This window comes from Amblyomma maculatum, chromosome 1 (assembly GCF_055883805.1).
Source record: "Amblyomma maculatum isolate TAMU_Amacu chromosome 1, ASM5588380v1, whole genome shotgun sequence".
In the NCBI taxonomy this organism is placed as follows: domain Eukaryota; kingdom Metazoa; phylum Arthropoda; class Arachnida; order Ixodida; family Ixodidae; genus Amblyomma; species Amblyomma maculatum.
The window spans coordinates 3,650,556-3,663,880 of NC_139344.1; the positions used below are offsets into that span (position 1 = coordinate 3,650,556).

Consider the following 13,325-nt stretch of genomic DNA (forward strand, 5'->3'; position numbering starts at 1 on the left):
TTAACATTTTATTGGTTACGCCATCTGGCCCTGGTGCCGAGGTAGTATGTAAATGGCCAATCGCGGCCCAAATTTCCGCTTCCGCGATCTCTCTAAGTCTTCATTAGGAACCCCTTTGCAGGTGGCATTGGGGTTGCTACCGGTATTGAGATATCTGCTTCGGAGTTCGCTTAGCAGATCTGCATCTGTACCTGGGTATTCGTGTATGATTTGATTCATAATAGCATAATAATAACATACTAGCAGCGAAATGGCTGAACATAATCACTATAATATTTGGCTTCTGCTGTGCCTTGGTTGTATAGTCCTTCCCCCTAGCAATAGCAGCACACTTTCATCGCTAGTGCAGTCGTCGGCACGTCTACAATGCTGGAGAGGTGTGCTGCGGAGCGAACAAAGTGAAATTTTGTCTGGGCTGCTCTATTAGTGGTAAAGTGTAGTTGTCAGTGCAAGTAGTATGCCTATGCACCTTCAGTATAGCGCCATCATTGTTCCTAGAATTGGGCCCCTGCTCAAAAATTTCATTTTCTTTGTGCGACAGGTTGGTGTTCGAGCACTCCGGGCAGACTTGCTGACGTCTGTACATCAGTCTGTACATCAAAAGTTGCTGGTTTACCTCGTGCCCCCCACAGTACCAACTTTGTGCCATTGAACTTCTAGCTGTTTCCTAGAACAAATTAAATCATCAACTGCTGTTCACTGATAGTTTAGTCAACAGATGCACCAGTCACAATTAGCGTGCTGCCACCAGTGAAAACTGAATCAAAATGTGTGAAGTAGGACTGAGCTCATTTCTAAGCGTTATTTTAAATGTAAATTCTTTCAGTTCCATCATGTAATGAGTTACAGGACAAAAAGCAAAACGTTTTTAATGCACAGTGTATTAGGAACAAAAGTGTTGGGAGCTGCCTAGCTGTGTCATCGTGCGGAAGAGCTAGACTTTTTTCTATGGCTACAGTGGCGAGTATGATGGGCTTTCGAGTTTTTCCTCCTCAGCTAATTATATCTCTCATTTTTTTTTGTTTACACCTTAGTGAATTTACGTCCTACGAGAACTGCAGATTGCAAACTTTTTTATGGCTGCAACGTGCAAAAACAATGGTTTTGCAAAATGAGTACATTTCTCACACCTTACAAAAGTTTAAACACCTAATCTTTTCGGCACAACGAAAAACATACTTCTAAGGTAACCATTCCATGAAATTTTGTTAGAAATGCTGTAGAAGAGTTTTTACCAAGAATATTTTCATCAGTAGATGTTACTGTTGTTCTTTTGTTTGTATGAAGAAGCTGGAAACCATGATAAATGAGCACAATGTCAATCACAGGCCGGCAAAAAGGATGTATTGAAAGCTAATATAAAAAGAAAGCTCTGCTGCCAGACATTCATTTTTTTTACAGAAGAGAATAATATATATATGAGTTCCCGCACCCAGCCATTATGGCACTTTGACAAACGCCTAAGTCTATGCAAGCATTAAATGACCGTGGTCGCCATTGCAGCCAAGAAATGCAGAACATTGTGGTTCCACTGAGTGACTGAAGCTAGACGCACTTCACTGGCGAAGTGAAGGGAGCATTTATAATCGGCAGAGTGCTGGCCAGAGAGTGCAGAAACTAAAATAGAACATGAACACTCGTGAAAGAAAAAGAAAAAATCATGTGCACTCTAATATTTCACCGAGATGTGGCCATATGGTGGGATGCACCGGTAACGGCAAGGTTTCACAGCAATGTAACACTCTAGCTCATTTGATAAGATTTTCAGTGATAAATAAATCCTTTTGCTTCCTATACTGCTGTCCTCAATTACAAGGCAAGAGCTTGCCATTTCCATCATAATTTATGGCCCATTTTGGTCTGTTAGTCTCTTGAATGTGAATGCGAAGAAACCACCTACACATATTTCAGCCACTTTGTGATTCTGCCAAAAACAAATTCCGATAAATGAAGATTACAATCAGTTCGCAACTGCGTTTAAGATAGTGTATAGTGAAAACTCAGTATTTTCCTGTATTTCTACCCAAGCATGCTTCGTGAATGTGCGGACAAACCCAATCATTCTCCGAAAATTCTCTGCATCAACTCAGCTGCGTTTTTAATTGTTGAGGATGGTATAAAAAAAAATTCGGAGTGAGAAAAGCATAACAGAGAGATTGCTGGCAGCACTCCCAGGCTTTCCATATTAGGTGTGCAGTAGATGCAAGATGTGTAGTGCTGAATGACCCTATAATTCGTCTCTTGTGCTTGATTGTGCAAGTGCAAAACTGAAGGAAGTGCAATTGCTTTAAGGTCACTCATAAGGCAAAGCCACTTGCCTATGTTGCAAGGAACCCATCACAGAAAGGACACAGTACAGGAGCCTCGGAGGCACAACATGTACTGACACGTGACCAAGAGAAGATGGTTTGTACTTATCGTGTTAATACAGTTCTTTACAGTTTTTGCTTAACAAAACTTTTCAGAGTTGTATATAATTCATCATTATAAACTACCTAGCACTAGTTGTAAGGAAAGTTCACACTTTTACAGCCATCTTCTACAAAATATAACTTGCCAGTACAATAATCTCAAAGCAGTGCAAAAAAGCAGCTTTTAATAACTACATCTCCCGAATGCAATTTCAGCGATTTCAGAGAAAGTTGCAAATTCCCTGCAGTATACCTTTAACAGTGGCTCTGGCTAGATCCCTTTGGTGCTCCTAGAGGAGGACTAAAGGGTTCTGGTACAGCTGCTGCTCTCACCACTCAATCGCATTCCAAGTGGCACTTGTGGTATTAGACCTATTGCCGCTTTGGTTAGTGGTGACCCTTGTGAACAATCTCAATATTCGGCTATGCACAACCGAATTAGTATACTCGGAAGAACAAGGTTTAACAGCCACTGCTGGAGCTTTGGATCTCTTTATTCATATAGTTGCCGTCTCTCCTACTTCCACCGTAATCTTTCAGGTAAAAAACGAGAAAAGTAATAATTTTCCATTGAATATCCTGTGAAACAACAACAATAATAAAAATTTCCATATGCTTTACTTGATTTCAATCACTTTTGGCTTTTTTCATATGCATGTCGTCACGAGCCATTCATTTTCCTACCCTTGTCTGTGCACGAAAGGAATGAAGTTGTTATAAAACTGCTGCATGGAAACCACAACAAAAAAGGAACAAATAGATGAGGACAAAGCTGCATACATTTTTGTGATAATGAACGAACTAGTTCAGCTCGAATAAAGGAACAATGAAAGGTATTTGCTGTGGCTAGAAAAGGTGCACTAACGATTAGTATTTCATCACTCATTTCCACGACACACATTTTTAAGCTGATTTTACTAACACAGATGGAGGTAAAAAATAATGACCCTCCTTTCCCTTCAACTCGACACACGCTGATGAGAAAAGTAAAGAAAATGTCACAACCATTCCCCACTGTGGCCCATTTCGCCTGCATCATTTGGTCCCAGATGGCCAAGTTTATGTCAGTAGGGGCAGCTAAGAGTAGGCCGTGAGATGGTGTCCAAATAGACTGCGAAAAGCAATTTTGAGAAATTTGTAAATTAAAGGGGGTATGCTGAGACATTTAAAATTTGACTTGAATACCAACAAAGAAAATCCTAGAAATGTACTGCATTACAAAATGACAATAATTACCTTTATAGGTTCCTTTTAGCATATTTCCTCAAAAATAAAACAAATAAAACCTTAAAAAACCCGCAAGAAATGAGAAAAAAACCTGGAAGACATCAGCCCTAATGCGATAGTTTTAATGGCTTCCCCTGCAGATCATTACTTTACAACTCGCTGAATCACCAATTCCTGAATTTGTGACACTATTATCCCACACCTACTCATTAGCGTGAGCTACCACATTACATGAAACGCCAACAGCCATAGCTAAAAGACCTGCTTCAACCAAGAACGTGCCTGCATGGCATAGGAGTAATGTGCTTGACTCGTTATCTGTTTCATGCCTGTTTAGTATGGATGAATTACTCGAGCAGTTTTTAAATGGGCATAACAGGTTCAATTAGTCTAGGCTACACTGGTGTGGGCCTGCTGTGTTGCAGCTAGAGAAGAGATGCCATGTAACGTCAGTTGTCTGCTCTGTGTGAGGAGGGAGACAATGGCTGCCAACCACTCCACTCAGCGCACGGCACTCGGTTAGGGCTCCCAGCTCAGAGGGTGTTGCCCAGCTGGCTGCTCCGATCGATGAGGATACGATGCATCGCCGTTGTAGCTTGCGCCATTAATGGGAGCTGCTTGTTACAGTATAGAAGGCTTCCGGTGGGTCCGATTCTCATTTCCCCCTCCATCTCAAAGGAGCTGCTGGAGTCGGGAGTTCCAAGTTGGCCATGTCTTGTGGCTTTTTGGCGACAGACAACCTGCTGACCAGTCAGTGCACGGTCTTCTCACCTGCCAACTGCTACCTGCCGGAGGCATGCCCATGATTTTTCGCTCACATCAATATTACTGCTGTTGCTGAATTTTCTGGAAAACAAAGTCTTTAAGCTATCATATCAAAAAAATGCCGCAGAAGCTAAATGCTACTTGGGCTCGAGGCAAGGCTGGCATTATGCAAAAAGGAACAGAGGCCGAATACATTGTAGGCTGAAGACCTCAGGAGCAAAGGACGAGACAGCAGATTAGGATCTAGACTAGAACAGACCAGCCAACTGTGGTTTCACGTGCCACTGCCAGCCGGCGTCCTTTTTCATTTTTCCAGCGGCCATGCTTTGGCCGCAGTCTTTGCGCAGCCAGAGGAAGGCGCTACACCATGAAACTGTTTGATTTGGAACTGGCTCGCTTTGCCGCAATGTCATTTTGACATTGGCATAGGTGAGCAAACATTTTGGTAGGACGAAAAGGCAACAGCAGCCAATCGGCCATCGAGCGAGCTTTATTCTTCACTCACGAGAAGGTACCACTCAATTGAATTTGTGCGGGAAGCCTGTAAAACTTTTAACACAGCAAAACTTTTGCAGTGTTTTGCAGAAAATCTGCTGTCAACGTTATGAAATGTGTGAGCATTGTGAGCGAAAAATCACAGGCATGTCATTGCCAGAAAAAAATATGCATCTCAGTGCAAAAAAGACAGGGCGAAGAAAGGAGACAGACGCAGGGCAAATGCTTCAAAGGATGCAGGACGAAGCGTTCATCCTGCGTCTGTCTCCTTCCTTCATACTGTGTTTTTTGTACTCGCAGTCGTCATACCAATACCAACTAGCCCGTCTTTCCACTTTAACTTTGTCAGAAAGTAGTTGGCAGCTGACATGGCCGGGCGCTTACTGGGTATTGGGTTGTCTGATGGCAGAAGACTAAACGGCATGGCCACTTTGGCAAGTGCTTCAAACTCAGACTTTGCCTTTGAGATAAGAGGGTGAGATCGGAATCCATCCCTCCAAAACCCTTGGATCTTGAGTAGGACACGCTGCTTCTAGGCCCAGGTAGGATAAAGGTCTCTCCCATATTTCTCGAATTAACCAGGTCCTGCACTAGTTGAATCCACTTGACCCCTGCAAATGTCTTAGCTTCATCAGTCCACTTAAGGGCAACGCTTGGCATCCGTTGGAAAAGAAATTGTTACCTTTGCAAGCGGAAAGGACTATTCTAGTTAATGCAAGAAGGAAATGACCCCGAACTAAACATTTTCTCCGTTATGTCAGGCCCGCTGTAATGTTAATACTGTGTGGAAGTGGTGCTGTTGAACACAAACAAGTGTGATGTGAGTGGTGCCCTAGGAGACCTAGCATATCATTGAAAAATGGTAGTAAATGTGCGTCAGTGCTTGAGAAAGTAGGTTTTGACGTGTGGCAAACGCAACGACGATCAGGAAAATTTGTGAAGCATTTAACACAGCCCAGAAAGGCATTTTCATAGGTCCTTTATGACTATCATTCAGCAGGGAAGAATTCATATTCATTGCGGGCACAGGCAAGCAAAAGAATGAAGGAGATGGACATGCTCAGAGGTATCATCGCACCCCTCACAAAGCTTCAAGAATTGCTTGATTAAGCTAGTACAGTAACAGTCTATAAAGTTGTCCTACCTGCTTGAAGGTGATAAACATGCTGAGCTGATGAGTGCTTCAATGGTCTCTGAAATGGTACCTATGGTAATATTCTAATGCAAGAAGTCCACGGAGGTGGTATTTGTGAGCATTCAAGTCAAATTTCAAAGCTTTGCAGATAATGTTTAAAAAGTGCTCCTGGCAACTGCTCGCAATCAATTAAGGTGACGCCTCTCGTGCGCTCACTCTTCAATGACGTTATTGGGGTCTGCTGGGTGCACACAATAACTGGACACTCCCAGGTGATGCAGGCAGGCAGGTGGGACAGGGCATGGTGGCATGCGCTGAGTTGATGGGGACAAGAGTCATTTTTTGCACCGATACGATCAGTGCTAATGCAGGTAGCTTGAAAATGTTTACATTGCAGAGGTACTGATTGCTTGCACGCATTTTCTAGTTTTTATAAATATCGTGGGCCTTTTCAGTAACAATTCCACAGCAATTATGTGTGAGACGAGACACTTATTTAACAAACACAGTTCCACTGTAAAGATATAAGAATGTAGCCTATACCATGTTCTGTTATAACTCACTAGGCACGTCAAGGTGTTAAATTGTTTGCATGAAATGTCAGCCACGATATTGCACATGAAAGAATTGAACAATTGACTGCTACAAACTTGGCTTGGCTTGATTTAATCTTTGTTTCATCAAGATTTGTTATAACAGGAAACTTTTTATGAGGCAGTTTGAGTCTAGAATCAATGTGTACCTGTTAGCAAGGTATGACTAATTGTACTGGTGTTATAAAATGCTTTGGAAGCAATAACGGGCACACAATGCATGCTCATAACTGGAAGGTGAAAGAAGCTTGCTTGTGAGAACTTTATGCAAAACTGTGCAAAATATGAGCGCTCGTTGCATTTGTGCAGTTGTGGAAGATGGTGGCTTAATTATTTCTTCCTTGTCCCTACATTTCACGCAATTACCTTTGAATCAAGATTGCTGAATAATTGAGCTATAATTCAGTTTGCAGCATGAAGTTCATACTTACCTAGAGAGCATGTACCATGCTTGCATTATCTAGCTCTCTTATTTTGCGCATTTTGAAATGCAGCTTTTGAAAGTTTGCACAAAGCCATGACAGCACTCGCGCATCGTCAGAATATCACAAACGAAACAGCCACAGGCATCTGAAAAAAGCTGCAGTACCCTAGTCTTTTTAGGACAGCAGGCCCCGTCTCAAATATTAGGTTGTTTACAGCCTTGCCAGAGACGTGTGTTTCGGAATAAGCCGTGAGCTGCGTTCTAGCTACAACACCCGTATGGAGTCCTAAACGAAGGGTCATCTTTTAGTTCTCACTGCATGGAACACATCGCGCCTACGCTGCTCGTCGTCCTCGGGTCTCCGTCCGCTGGTCCGAACCATGATCCACTGCCGAAGTTTATAACGTTCCTGATGATGGAAGCTCCACGGCTCCACTTTGATGATGTCCGAATTCAAAACCACCGTGTACAAGTTTTTTTTCGTGCTGCGCATGGTGCTGCGCCATGGATGGATGGATGGATGGATGGATGATAGTGGCTCTGCCCTTTGTATCGGACGGCAGCTTGCGCCGCCTAGCCAAAAAATTAAAAGAAATATATTTATCTCTTCCCCATTTTTAGCTTCTAATTCGCCCGTATCTGCCCCCCTCCCTTTTTTTCCTCTTTTTATTCTCATGACTTTTTCCACTAATCCTCTAACCTCTCTTTTGTTATCAAAACGCGTTCCTCATCCATTCGTCCATCTTCCCCAGCAAATCCCAGCGCTCTCTCCAGATCTGCCGCTTTTCCCGCGAGAAGGGCAGGACGAAGTTTTTGGCACAATAGAACAACATGTTCCGTTGTTTCCTCCTCAGTTCCGCACGCCACGCATAATATATCTACTTCCTGAAATTTTTTTCCTGTACGTTTTTGTTCTGAGGGCCCCTGTCCTAGCCTCAAACAGCAATGAGCTCCCTCGTGAGTTATCGAATAAACTTTCTTTCTTTATATCCTGTTTTCGAGTTCTATACATACCCAATGCTGATTTTCCTTGCATTCTTTCCTCCCACATTTTCCTTTCTGCCTCCTTTACCTGCTTTTCAATGCTGCTGTTTTGCTGCGGTGCATCTCCAAACTCTAGGTACTTAAATCTGAGCTTTCGGGTTCTGTTAGTCCATTTCGTATTCAGGCTTTTCATGAAGAGGTGCTTGTACATTTTTCGTGCCCACCTTGATTCCTCCACTTCGGTTAGCCTCTGATCATATTTTAGTTTGCTAATTGCCTCTCTAACCTCAAATGATGCCCAGCCCATATCTCCCTGGACTCCTTCATTAGGTGTGTTGCCCTGTGCTCCCAATGCCAATCTACCTACCTTTCTCTGTCTGATTTCAAGGCCTGACTGTACTTCTGATTTCATGCACAGGACTGCATTTCCAAAAGTGAGTCCTGGTACCATAACCCCCTTCCATACCCCTCTAACAACCTCATACCTGTTATAATTCCAGAGGGCCCTGTGTTTCATAATGTCCGAACTCCTTTTCCCTTTGTCTATCGTAATTCTTTCATGCTTTTCTAGGTAATTTTTTCCTTCATTGATCTATATGCCCAGGTATTTATAGCTCTCCACATGTTCAACCTTGGTGCCTTGTATTTCCGGCACGTCCCCCCTTTCATCATTAAATACCATTATACTTGATTTTTCGCTGCTAAATTGCAGTCCCAGCTTTTCGCCCTCTTCTCCACAGATCTTAAGCAGCTCCTGCAACCCATCCCTCTTATCTGCCAGCAGTACAATGTCATCCGCGTACATCAATCCTGGTAGAACTTGTGTTACTTTCTGTCCTCCCTGCATATAGCTTGCATCGAATCCCATATTACTTTCCTCCGGGCGCCTTTCCATTTGGCTCATGTATATCATGAAAAGCAGCGGTGACAGTGGGCACCCTTGCCTAAGCCCCCTTTTTATTTTTGCTGGTTTTGTTGTTTCTGTCTCCCATACTATCACTGCCTCATTATCTGCATACACTTCTTGTATGAACTGAACCAGGTTTTTATTCAGGCCATATTCCTTCAACTGGTCCCACAGTTTTTTCTGATCTACACTGTCATATGCCCCTTTAATATCTAAAAACGCTATCCATAATGGTCTCTGACTTGCTGCTGCTGTTTCTATACACTGGGTAACCACAAATAAATTATCCTCTAGTCTTCTGTCCTTGCGGAAACCATTTTGTAGTTCTCCGAGGATATTCCCTCCTTCTGCCCATTCCTCCATCCTTACTTTTACTAACTGCATTGCTACCCTGTATATAACTGATGTAACTGTGATTGGCCGATAGGACTTTATGTTATTTCTGCTTCCCTTGCCTTTGTATATTAGTCTCATCCTGCTTAATTTCTAATCTTTTGGTACTTGCCCGCCCTTTATTGTTTGTTCAATCAACTGTCGCAATTTTACTTTGCTTTTTTGTCCTAATCTGGTAATCACTCCCATGGGTATGCTATCTGGTCCTGTCGCTGTTCCCAAGGGGACCTTCCGTTCTATTCTTTCCCATTCTCTTGCTGTCATCTCCTTGTATTCTTGCTCCTCGTCCCTGTGGTCCTCATTATTCTCCATTTCTTCTGCGGCATTCACTTCCAGACTGGCAAAGGCTGTTTCTATTGTGCGCCTAACATATTCCTGTGCTTCCTCTCCCTCCACTCTTTTTCCTTTCTGTGTGGTCAGTGAGTGTTGGACCCCTTCCGTCTTTTTTGCTTGTAGCCTTATGTGGTTCCAAAACCTCTTTGCAGCATTTTTATCTTTTTTACTTATGTCCATCATCCACTGGACCCCAGCTTTTCCTATTTTGTGTGGAGGTTCTTCACTGTCTCTAAGGTGGGTTTCTGCTACACCATATACTACAAAATTTCCAGTTTGCAGCTGCCCCTGAATTTCATCCCATTTAATTCCACTTCTACCCCCTTGCATATTAATGAAGGCCAAATTTACGGGTTGTTTCTTTTTCCTCCTCCGTGCCTTCGTCCTGCCTTCCTCCCTCCATCTTTGTCTCCTACTTCTCGGTATGCAGGGGCAATCTGCTCGCCTGTAAAAAAGCTAGCGCCCTTCGCCCCATCCGCAGAGCCCAAGCTGCCATCCCGCTGGTGCGGTGTAATGGATGCCATCAGGAGTGAAGGGGAGGTAGTTCCTATCCCCATGTATCACCCTGTTCACATCCATGACATCGCACCTGAGGGCCTTCCCTACATTCCAGATCATCTCATTAGCCCTCAGTACTTGGTGTGCTACGTACGGGCCCTGTCCCTTGACTGCCGGCACTGTGCACAGCACTATGTGCACATTCTCAGCTGTAGCCCGTAGCTTCGCCACCCCTGTTCTTATCTGTCTGCCTAGGTTTTGTCCCCTGTTCTTCAGCACGTCGTTTACTCCGGCATGGATGATTACCAGATTGTCTCCTTCTCTATTTTCCCACAGCATATCCCTTGTCCTCTCCACTACCTGCCCAAAACACTCACCCGGCCTGCTTTCCACTTGTACTTTCTCATTAAACTTCACTGTCTTTAAGACTGCCTTTTTAATTCTCGTGACATTAGAGCTCCCTACCACCCATACTCTCTTGCTGCCGGCTCCTGTCTCTTCCCTGTCAGTGCTATCCAGTCCCTGCTGCCTCGACCCCTGTGTCCCCTCTTCCCTTCGGTTACCATCGGGGCTCGTGTCCCCCAGAATCGCTTCATTCTCCCTGCGCGCCCCCTGTGACGCGTCCGCCCCCCCGTCGTCCAGGGTGGCATTACTGCCTGCATTCTTGTGGAGTGCTTTCCGTCCCTCTGCCTGTCTCTTTGTCCACTCTTCCACCTGTTCTTCCAATCTGCTTGCCTTATCGCGCACCTCTCTAACTCGCGCTGTAGGCTCTCCACCCTGACGCCCCACTCCTTCTCGACTCTTGTCTCAAACTCCGCCCTTCTCTTCCTTTCCTCCTGAAGCTCCTTCCTCATCCGTTCTACCTCCTTGGTCAGCTCCCCCTCTACTTTCTCCACCGCCGTGCATATTTTGTATTTCAAGCTGGCCTCCTCAGCTTCCATCATGCTCTCAAACCCTGTCTCGTCCAGGAAGCCCCAGCGCTCACACGTTCCGCACTGGACGAGATCCCCAGGATCCCCACCCTTTGCTTTCCTGGCCGGCCGCCCCATAGCTTCAACTCTGCGACAGAATTCGCGTCGCTCAGCAAATTTTTCCGAACTAGGCCTAAATACTTTTTCCTAGCGCTGTTCTATGTTATTTAAGTCCTATATGTTTTCACTTCCCTGTCTCTGATCTTAAGCTAAATTGTAATCTAAATTTGCCGCCACTATACGATTACATATAAAAACTGGTAAAAGAAAAGTACTCAGCTTCGGCTCCGGTCGTCCTTCGGCATCTCGCCCGGAGTCTCGCCACTCGCCAGTGAATCCCCCACATGCACAACCTTAACTGGTCGCGCAACTTGGAAGAAAACGGGTGCAGCTGCCTACTGCCAGCGGCATCAACTCGATGATGAGGGCTCCTGCGAACTGTGAGGCAAATTACTAGCGCACAGAAAATAAGATCTGCCAGAACTCCAAAGAACTAGAAAGTAAACATAATATTCGCGCTCAGGAATGAATGCAGTTTTTGTTTCTTGCGTAATAAAAAATGTGTCACATTTTTAATAATATTTTAACTTGTTTCCCTAGCAAAAAAGACCAATAGGGTGCGTTATTGGTTTTATAAGAATCGGTATTGGTTCTGTAGGTATTCTATGTGTTTTATCTGCATTTCTATGAGACTTATTCAGAAACTCATACATCTTATAGACTGGTACATATTTGTCCAATAGGCAATAGTATTGGTTTCATAGGTTTATCTGTGGGTTGTATAAGAAAAGTATCAGACCAGTGCAGAAGCCCATACATCTTATAGGCTGATACATGCTTGTCTTATAGACCACTACATATTGGTTCATGTGTCTGATACATCAGTATGCCTTTGTTTATGGGTCTTGCATGCAGGATCAGTAGGTTGGAGATTTTAGGTCTTTGTCATTGTTTCCTTTTCCATCTCGGACACATCCCCAAAACTCACGCATTCATCCCGTTTATTGAGTGTTGCCGTAACGTACAATATTAGCCGCAATAACAATTGAGAACGCTGCGCGCGGTCTCAACAAACTACGTACGGTTGGAGCCGCAAGACGCGCGACGCTGTTGCTACTGGATCACTGAATGGAGATGGGAAAGCACGCGGATATAGCACGGTTCTGTCGGGGCCCAGCTCAGTCACAATCACCTACATGTGCAGAGCAGGACGGTGAAATGGATTGAGAGGCGCGCGTCCAAGCAACTGCAACTGCAACGCTGCAACCGCCGCCGAAGCGAGAGGAGTCGACATCGAGCACGCGACGAGTACGGCTCGAGCTGCCGACGCGGTAGCGGCGGTAGCGCGATGCCGGCGGCGCTTCGTCGCAGCGGAGAGGTAGGTTTCCTTTCTCTCACTCCCACTCCCGCGCAAGCGTTCCCGTGCTGGCCTTTCTCATCCTCCTTTCTACCTCTCCTTTGGGCGCGCATGCGCAGCTCCGTAGAGGCATTGGCGCTGGCGCGATCGCTGATCGGGCGGCAGTTCGGTCGGTGCCCTGTGTTTATAAGTTTTTGCCGATTTTCGGGGTGCTTCTCGAGGATATCAACGTTCCAGCGCACGTTCAGCTTTTGATCAGGTGCGTGTGCATCACTTGCAACTTCGGGCTGACGTTTATACTTTGTCAGTGTATGATGTGGCTTTGCGTTGCAGAATGCCGTTGCCTGCACGCCAACAAAGGAATTTGAATCGCGCGGTGTGATATAACGCAGCGTCGAGTTTTAAAGTTGTCGGCACGATTTCTTGAAATTATTGATGAAACTTTTTAGCGTTAATCTGTTTTCGAATATCGTGCGCACTGTGTTTAAGTGGCAGAACCTGTGGTGAGGCGCAAGGCGGAATGCTGGTTAGCTACCTCGGCGTTCAGTAATGGCGGCGCCTCTCCTAACTGACGCGCGCAATCGCGGTTGCCGGTATATGTGTGGACCGATTTTTTGAAGTCATGGTGGTGTCGTGTTCTTGAAATCGCTTATTTTTCAAGCTGTAACGCAATTTTTTATTTCTTTCAGGTGCCTTAGCATTCGAGAGACTACATCATCGGGCCGAAATCCGCAATCTTGGAATCGAGGGCTACCTGGATGCTGTCAATGTTTGGATTATGTGCCAGTATGCGTTGCCGCTGTCATTGTGGATTAAAATGTGTATACATGCA

At 44.8% G+C, this 13,325-nt stretch overlaps 1 long non-coding RNA gene across 1 annotated transcript; it reads left to right on the forward strand.

Moving 5' to 3' along the window:
* Positions 1–12,632: 12,632 nt before the first annotated feature.
* LOC146201501 (uncharacterized) lies at positions 12,633–13,325 on the forward strand. Its single transcript, XR_014701648.1, has 2 exons — positions 12,633–12,752; positions 13,183–13,325. It is a non-coding gene; the product is annotated as an uncharacterized LOC146201501 (long non-coding RNA).